Genomic DNA, 8,221 nt, shown 5'->3' with positions numbered 1-8,221 from the left:
TTTGAATATAAGGGCAAGTGTGAGCTCGTTTCCAGGTGAAATGTCCACAGAGGGGTGCATTCTTGAAGAGGAATGCATATTTTATTAACTCGTTAACACTTTACATTAAAGTTCCCTTTGTTGGTTTTATAAAGGGGTTTATTTATGACTAATAAGTCATTTACACGTGCATTATAAATCATTGATATGCAGTTATAAAAACATGAATAAAAAAATAACTTTCATGCAATACTTGCCAGTAGTGAGTATTTTTAACACGTTATAAGTCAAATCATTTTTATTTGTATAGCACCATTCACAACACACATCGTTTCAAAACAGCTTTACAGAAGATCATGCATTAACAGAAAATGAAACTGTAATATCTATAAAGTCTTAGAGTGATTGTGTAGTTTGATAAAATACGATTGTGAATTGTGTTTAAAAATAAGTAATTAAATAATAATTGTATTTAGAAACACAGTGAGCAAGCTGAAGGCAACTGTGGCAAGGAACACAAAACTCCATAAGATGTTGGTTAATGGAGAAGAATAACCTTGGGAGAAACCAGGCTCACTGTGGGGCCAGTTCCCCTCTGGCTAACAGCATGAATATAATGCCAATATTACTTAATTATGTATAGTGCAAGTCATGGTTTAAAATTATTAAACTAAGTAAGTGTTAAGGTAAACTTATATTGCATATATAAATATTGCAGATTTATAGATCACGATCCATGTTTCTGGTTTCTGGTTTCTGGTTCCGGCACACCTAACTAAAGCAGACTAATTGTGAGTTGATGGGTAAATTAGGTGTATACCTGACTAAATAGCTGAGTCTTTAGTCTAGAATTAAACTGAGTCAGTGTGTCTGCATCTCGAACAGTGTTAGGGAGACTATTCCATAGTTTAGGAGCCAAATATGAAAAGGATCTACCTCCTTTTGTGGTTTTTGATATTCTAGCGTTGGGCCACATGTATTCAGATAGAAGACAAAGGCAGGCCTAACACAGTTGTAAAAACCTAACTCAAGCCCCCACATTCCAAGTCGTAAATTATACTGATAAAAATCGCGCCAAAATCAAACAAAGGGAGTCCAAAACAGACTACAAATCCCATGAAGCCTTGCTCACTAAAGGATCGAACTCTCAACTCCTATTGGATGAGGCACACAACAGAATGTCCCTCAAACATGACATCATCAGGAGTTGAAATACCTCTGAAATGCTTCCGGGATTTGCTGCCAGCAACTTTGTTTGCAGTGTGTAGACGCAGCTCATTGCTGCTCTCATGTGCAACCTCGTTGCACAAGGAAGTAACATCCGACTTGAAACTGTGGCCATACAATCTCCATCTCGCTGGACGAGTTGAGATTACTCTGTGTTCAACCGAACACTCTAACGGATCCGAAGGAGACCGCTGAGCAATCCGTATTTTCATCCGTTTGCCTGCAGAAGTGAAGAGATTAAAGATTTCTCTTCCATCTTCAATCAAATAGACATTTCTGAGTTCTCCGCCAGCCCGCCGAGAATCAACAGCCGTACCGCCCGCCAACAGAGCGAGGAAACGGCCTCCCGTCATCACCCGAGCCTCAAGGAACCGGTTCGGAGTTAAAGGACGGAGAAAAACACATTCTACCTGTGTCCTCATGTGATTCAAGTAAGAGGTTTACGTCTGGGCAGAGATAGAATATTATAGTGTGTTATTCTTGTGTTTCAAGGTGTTTTTTGCTTGTACAGTTTACGGACCGCCATGTCCGCTCATTATTAATACTCAGGGTATTAATTATCACGAATTTGTTTTGCTGTATTGTGGTCCAACCAAATTGGACTGTTGTGCAAATTTCACCATCGCGGATGAGACAGGTAAACTGAGTTCATCCATTAAAGAGTCAAAGAACGCGGGACTGTTTACGAGCCGTCCACCGCGTCTCTGAGCGATGAACTAACAGCTGCTTTCTCTCCCACGATCGCGAAATCGGCTTTAGGGCCGTCACTTCTCTCTCTCTCGTACTAACCACACACACACACACACACACACACACACACACACACACACACATACACGCACGCGACCCCTCACAAACATTCTGGCACACATTTTTGGCTCCTAGATAGCTTAATGCTAAAACCCAGCTTTGTCCCTAAGCTATCGTACAAGCGAATACACGTGATAACTGGTAGACGCCATTGACTGGTTTCTCTCCGCCCACATTCGCGGTCATATTCCCTGGCCGGAAGTCTCGCGTGACATACTCTCCACGAGAGTCACGTCCGCCATTTTGTGCGCATCCCTCCTTACACACACACACACACCTTATGTGTTATAGGATTATTTTTATTTCCATATCTAATCATATCACTGTTTAGTTTGTAGTTGTAAGTCAGAAGTTTATTGACTGCACATTGTATTAATTATTAATTGATATTACTGCATAAATAAACTTTGTTTATATTACAAAGAGAAGTGTTTTGGTTTGTTTTGCATATGCCTGTGTCATGTTGACGGGATGTCAGTGCTCGGATTCAAACCTTCATTCATTGTTTTTTCCCGAAAATCAATATTCTTCAGATGTCGATTTCCCTAAGAAAACAATCTAATATTGAGACTGTTTTACTATCTGGTTATTAGTCCCTGATTCCAGGGTGGTGCCCCGTCAATGTTAATCCTTATTAATATTCTATTGATTTTTGATAATTGATAATTATCTTTGATGATTGTAGAATTTGAATGATCAATAAGGTTGTGTTAATTTTAATTAATGTTTCATCAATGTTAACAATTAACGATTATCTTTGATAATTGTTGATTTAAAGGATTAAAAAAGCTAACACTGATTCTCATCAATGTTCTATTGATTTTAATAATTAATAATTATCTTTGATAATTATTAATTATTGCTAATAACCAAACCCGCTCCTAAACGTAGCACACTACATTTACTGGAGCCCCATATGAGGTTTTAATGAGTTAGATTCAATTAATTAATTTAAATATTAATTAATAACTAAAGAAATAATTATTAATTATTTCTGATAGTAACACTGATCTAAACAACCAGTAAAGCCCTACACTAGGAACTATTAACAGGCCAGAATTTTGCGATCTTAATGAACGTGATGGAATATAGCATGGTAGAAGGTCACTTAAGTACTGTGGAGCTAGACCATTCAAAGGTTTGTATGTAGTTAACAGAATTTTTAAATTAATACGAAATTTAACAGGTAGCCAATGTAACGACGATAAAATGGGGCTAATATGATCATATTTCTTAATAAATACATGTATTAATCAAAAACATAAAATTCTCTTATTCATAATTTATGTTACAAATCAACAAAAATGAGCGTGAGTAAACAGCAACAGAATTGAGATTTTTTTGGTTAACCATTCCTTATTCTCCATGTTCTTTTCTCCTGGTAGGAAGGTGTATGTGGCGCTACTCAGGCTCTAATCTGGACCCTGGATTCCCCAGGAAGAACAGTGAATCTGGCTTGCCCTAAACACATTGACTGTGCCTTCGTCTATTGCCCTCTGGGCCACATGGTGCTCTTCAAAGGATCCTGTTACTTCGTTCTGAACCTCAAAACTCTAAACGTGGAGCCGTACTGTCCTCGTGGTCTGAGGGACTGGAAGGGCATTCCACGGGGTGTAAACGGGGAAGTGGCCTGGCCCGATGAGAAACTGTACTTCTTTAAATAACAGCAGTACTGGAGGTTTGATCCAGGGAAGGTGCGTAACACTACGACTGGATGGTGGGCGGAGAGTCTGCAGTGGATTGGCTGCCACAGGACTCCATCATACATAATGAGCTACTCTGACCAAGAGAGGGAGCCAAAGGAAATTCACTACACTCTTGAGAGGAGTTGAGGATACAGTTGTGCTCAAAAGTTTGCATACCCTTGGAGAATTGGTAATATATGTACCATTTTTAAAGAAAACATGAGTGAGCAGGCAAAACACATTTCTTTTATTTCTTATGGGATTCATATTCAACTGTAGGTTATAACAGAATAGCACAATCATAAAACAAAACATGGCAACAAAGAAAAAAATGAAATGACCCTTGTTCAAAAGTCTGCATACCCTTAGTTCTTAATACTGTGTATTGCGCCCTTTAGCATCAATGACAGCGTGCAGTCTTTTGTAATAGTTGTCTATGAGGCCCCAAATTCTTGCAGGTGGTATAGCTGCCCATTCGTCTTGGCAAAATGCCTCCAGGTCATACAAAGTCTTTGGTCGTCTTGCATGAACCGCACGTTTGAGATATCCCCAGAGTGGCTCGATGATATTAAGGTCAGGAGACTGTGATGGCCACTCCAGAACCTTCACCTTTTTCTGCTGTAACCACTGGAGGGTCAACTTGGCCTTGTGCTTAGGGTCATTGTCATGCTGGAATGTCCAAGAGCGTCCCATGTGCAGCTTTCGTGCAGAAGAATGCAAATCGTCTGCCAGTATTTTCTGATAACATGCTGCATTCATCTTGCCATCAATTTTCACAAGATTCCCCGTGCTTTTAGAGCTCACACACTCCCAAAACATCAGTGAGCCACCACCATGCTTCACAGTGGGGATGGTATTCTTTTCACTATAGGCCTTGTTGACCAAACATAGCGCTTATAGTTGTAACCATAAAGCTCTATTTTGGTCTCGTCACTCCAAATTACAGTGTGCCAGAAGCTGTGAGGCGTGCCAAGGTGTTGTCGGGCATATTGTAATTGGGCTTTTTTGTGTCATTGGCGCAGTAAAGGCTTCTTTCTGGCAACTCGACCATTCAGCTCATTTTTGTTAAAGTATCGTCGTATTGTGCTCCTTGAAACAACCACACCGTCTTTTTCCAGAGCAGCCTGTATTTCTCCTGAGGTTACCTGTGGGTTTTTCTTTGTATCTCGAACAATTCTTCTGGCAGTTGTGGCTGAAATCTTTCTTGGTCTACCTGACCTTGGCTTGGTATCAAGAGATCCCTGAATTTTCCACTTGTTAATAAGTGATTGAACAGTACTGACTGGCATTTTCATGGCTTTGGATATATTTTTATATCCTTTTTCATCTTTATAAAGTTCCATTACCTTGTTACGCAGGTCTTTTGACAGTTCTTTTCTGCGCCCCGTGGCTCAGTATCTAGCCCGCTCAGTGCATCCATGTGAGAGCTAACAAACTCATTGACTATTTATACACAGACACTCATTGCAATTTAAAAAGCCACAGGTGTGGGAAATTAACCTTCAATTGCCATTAAAACCTGTGTGTGTCACCTTGTGTGTCTGTAACAAGGCCAAACATTCAAGGGTATGTAAACTTTTGATCAGGGCCATTTGGGTGATTTCTGTTATCATTATGATTTAAAAAGGAGCCAAACTATGTGATAATAAATGGCTTCATATGATCACTATCCTTAAATAAAAGTCAGTTTTTTTGCATGATCAATCATATTTTCAAAATCATTGGCAAAATTTCACAATTTCTGCCCAGTTGTGCAAACTTTTGAGCACAACTGTATGTGCAAATCACAGGCCAAAAAAAAAAAAAAAAAAAAAGAGTCTGTCTGGGACAAAAAGGCCAGTAAAATCTTTCTTCTTAAGTTGCAATCCACAAATGCAAAGAAAAAAATGAAATTACCCTTGTTCAAAAGTCTGCATACCCTTAGTTCTTAATACTGTGTATTGCCCCCTTTAGCATCAATGACAGCGTGCAGTCTTTTGTAATAGTTGTCTATGAGGCCCCAAATTCTTGCAGGTGGTATAGCTGCCCATTCGTCTTGGCAAAATGCCTCCAAAATGCAAAGAGATTGGTAAAAATGATTTAATCAGATTTATGTTGAGTGCTATATATGTGTGTTTCTTCAATGTCAGACACTTTTAGCACTGTGTATTTCTAGGAAGTAAAGTCTTGTTCCACAACAGTGGCTTGTATGCCCTTAATTTGAAATGCTCATATTGCTTACAGTACATCAGCAGCGAGCATCAGAGTATCAACCTTACAATTTTATTTAAATCATGCATTATGCAGTTCCTAAATAGGTTTAGGAACCAAACTGCAATTTTTACTTGCATTTGGTGAATGTTACATTTTGGACCCTTGGTGTTGGGCAAATCAGAGCTCAAATAAGGTCACATATAGCAGACGGAAACAAACATAATACAATAAGACAAAAATGAAAGGGTCAATGACATGATATTTTGTCCAGATCTATTAAATTATTCAAAAATAAAAAAATTCACACAAAACAATTACTTGAATTAGTAATTAGTTACTCTTCTATGATGAAGTCATTTTCAGATTTTTTCTGGGACATAAAATGTCATGTTGTGTAACCGTCCAGAGACAGTAAAAAAAAAAAAAAAATTCTTGAAAATAAGAGAAATGTTGGCATGACTAGTGCAGAATAATATTTTACTAGTTGGCTTAAAAAAATAAGATGTGTAACAATTTTATTCTAAAATATGATTAATATTTGAAAAACGTTCATCCACCAAATTAAAGTCAGGTAGCATAACCAACATGGACCCCTTTAGTCCCTCAAGACTGTGAAGTTTAAAAGAGTAAATCATAATTTTTAAATTTCATTAACATCTATATTTTGACATTTTTATGAAGAGACACATTTTGTTCAGGTCATTTGGTGTAACCCTGAGAAAACATCTAGATCTTCTTAAAAATATTTGTAAAAAATAAATAAACAAATAAATAAATAAATATTCACCTTGAACAAAATAAATAAAAAAATATATATATTGTTTTTTGGAAATTAAGTTCTCTCATGTATTCAAGGTGCAAGGAAAGTATTTTAATACTTCTTACCTGATGGTTACACCACATGACATTTTTAAAGTCATAAAATTTTTGTATTTTTTTTTGTGTTTTTCAAAACAATTTAAAAACCAACATGGACTCAAAGATTACTTGTGTTTTAAACTAGATCCTTTTTTTTTTTTAAAGATTTCTCATTTTTATCACCTCGAACAAACTTACTTGTCAATGACCCCAAAACATAAAGCCGGAAGAACAGTTTCCAGAAAGAACAGGAAGAGTCAAAGAAAAGGAGCATAAAAAGAGTTGTATAATTACAGTTTGACATTACACTGATTCTGATACAATGCACACAATAATTTCAACAAAAGAAAGCGTTTTAAAGAGGACGATCCTCCTCTGGTTTAATTCAAGTGTGCATTTTGACATGATTACATAATTGCTAAATTAGTTTGGCAAGGTTAAAGACCTAAAATGTTACATTATTTTACAAGTAATACTTGTAATGAAATACAAATAACTAATATTTAAAACATCTCATAAATGCTTAATGTCTACATACAGTATCAAAAAGCCTTTTTTAAAAATCAAAAATATTTTAATGCTAATAATTTAGTGGACATATAATAAGTTCGGCAAACAGACATGTTTAATTCAATAATAATTGGATAACAAAACAACCTAATTATGTTCTTTTAGCTAAATTATTAAACATTGTGTCTCAGGAACAATAGTTTATTTAACTACACAATGATCATTTTTGGCTCATACATTTTTTCACATGTTCAGAATAGTTGGGACAGTATGAGAAATGCTAATAAAAACAAAAAGGAGTGATTTGTCAATTATATTCACACTTTGCTATATTGAAAACACTACAACTACACATCATATGATGTTTTACCTTGTGAATTTTTTTGTTTTGTTTTTTAAATGTACAGTCATTTCAAATTAGATGATTGCAACACACTCCCAAAAATTTGAGACAGGGGCAATTTAAGACTAATAATATTTTGACGAGTTAAAATAAGGCGATGTGAAACAGGAGATGTTACACAGGTGAGGCAATCATGTCATAGTATATAAGGAGCCTCCAAAAACAGCCTAGTCCTTCAAGAGCAAGGATCATTGAGACTTGTCAATTTGCCAACAGATGTGGCGGCAAATAATCCAGCACTTTGAGAACAATGTTCCGCAAAGACTAATTGGAAGGATTTTGGGCATTTCACCCTCTACAGTGCACAATATAGTTAAAAGATTCAAGGAATCTGGTCAAATCTCGATGCGTAAAGGACAAGATGAAAACCACTTCTGAATGCCCGTGATCTCTGATCCTTCAGACATCACGGTCTTAAAAAACGTCATTCTTCTGTAATGGATATCATGAACATGGGCTTGGTATAACTTTAGTAAACCTTTGTTAGTCAACACCACTCGCCGCTGCATCCACAGATGCAAGATAAGACTTTACTATGCAAAGGAGAAGCCATACA

This window comes from Myxocyprinus asiaticus, chromosome 31, assembly GCF_019703515.2.
Source record: "Myxocyprinus asiaticus isolate MX2 ecotype Aquarium Trade chromosome 31, UBuf_Myxa_2, whole genome shotgun sequence".
In the NCBI taxonomy this organism is placed as follows: Eukaryota; Metazoa; Chordata; class Actinopteri; order Cypriniformes; family Catostomidae; genus Myxocyprinus; species Myxocyprinus asiaticus.
The sequence above is the reverse complement of the archived record's forward strand: the minus strand, read 5'-3'. Positions refer to the sequence as shown.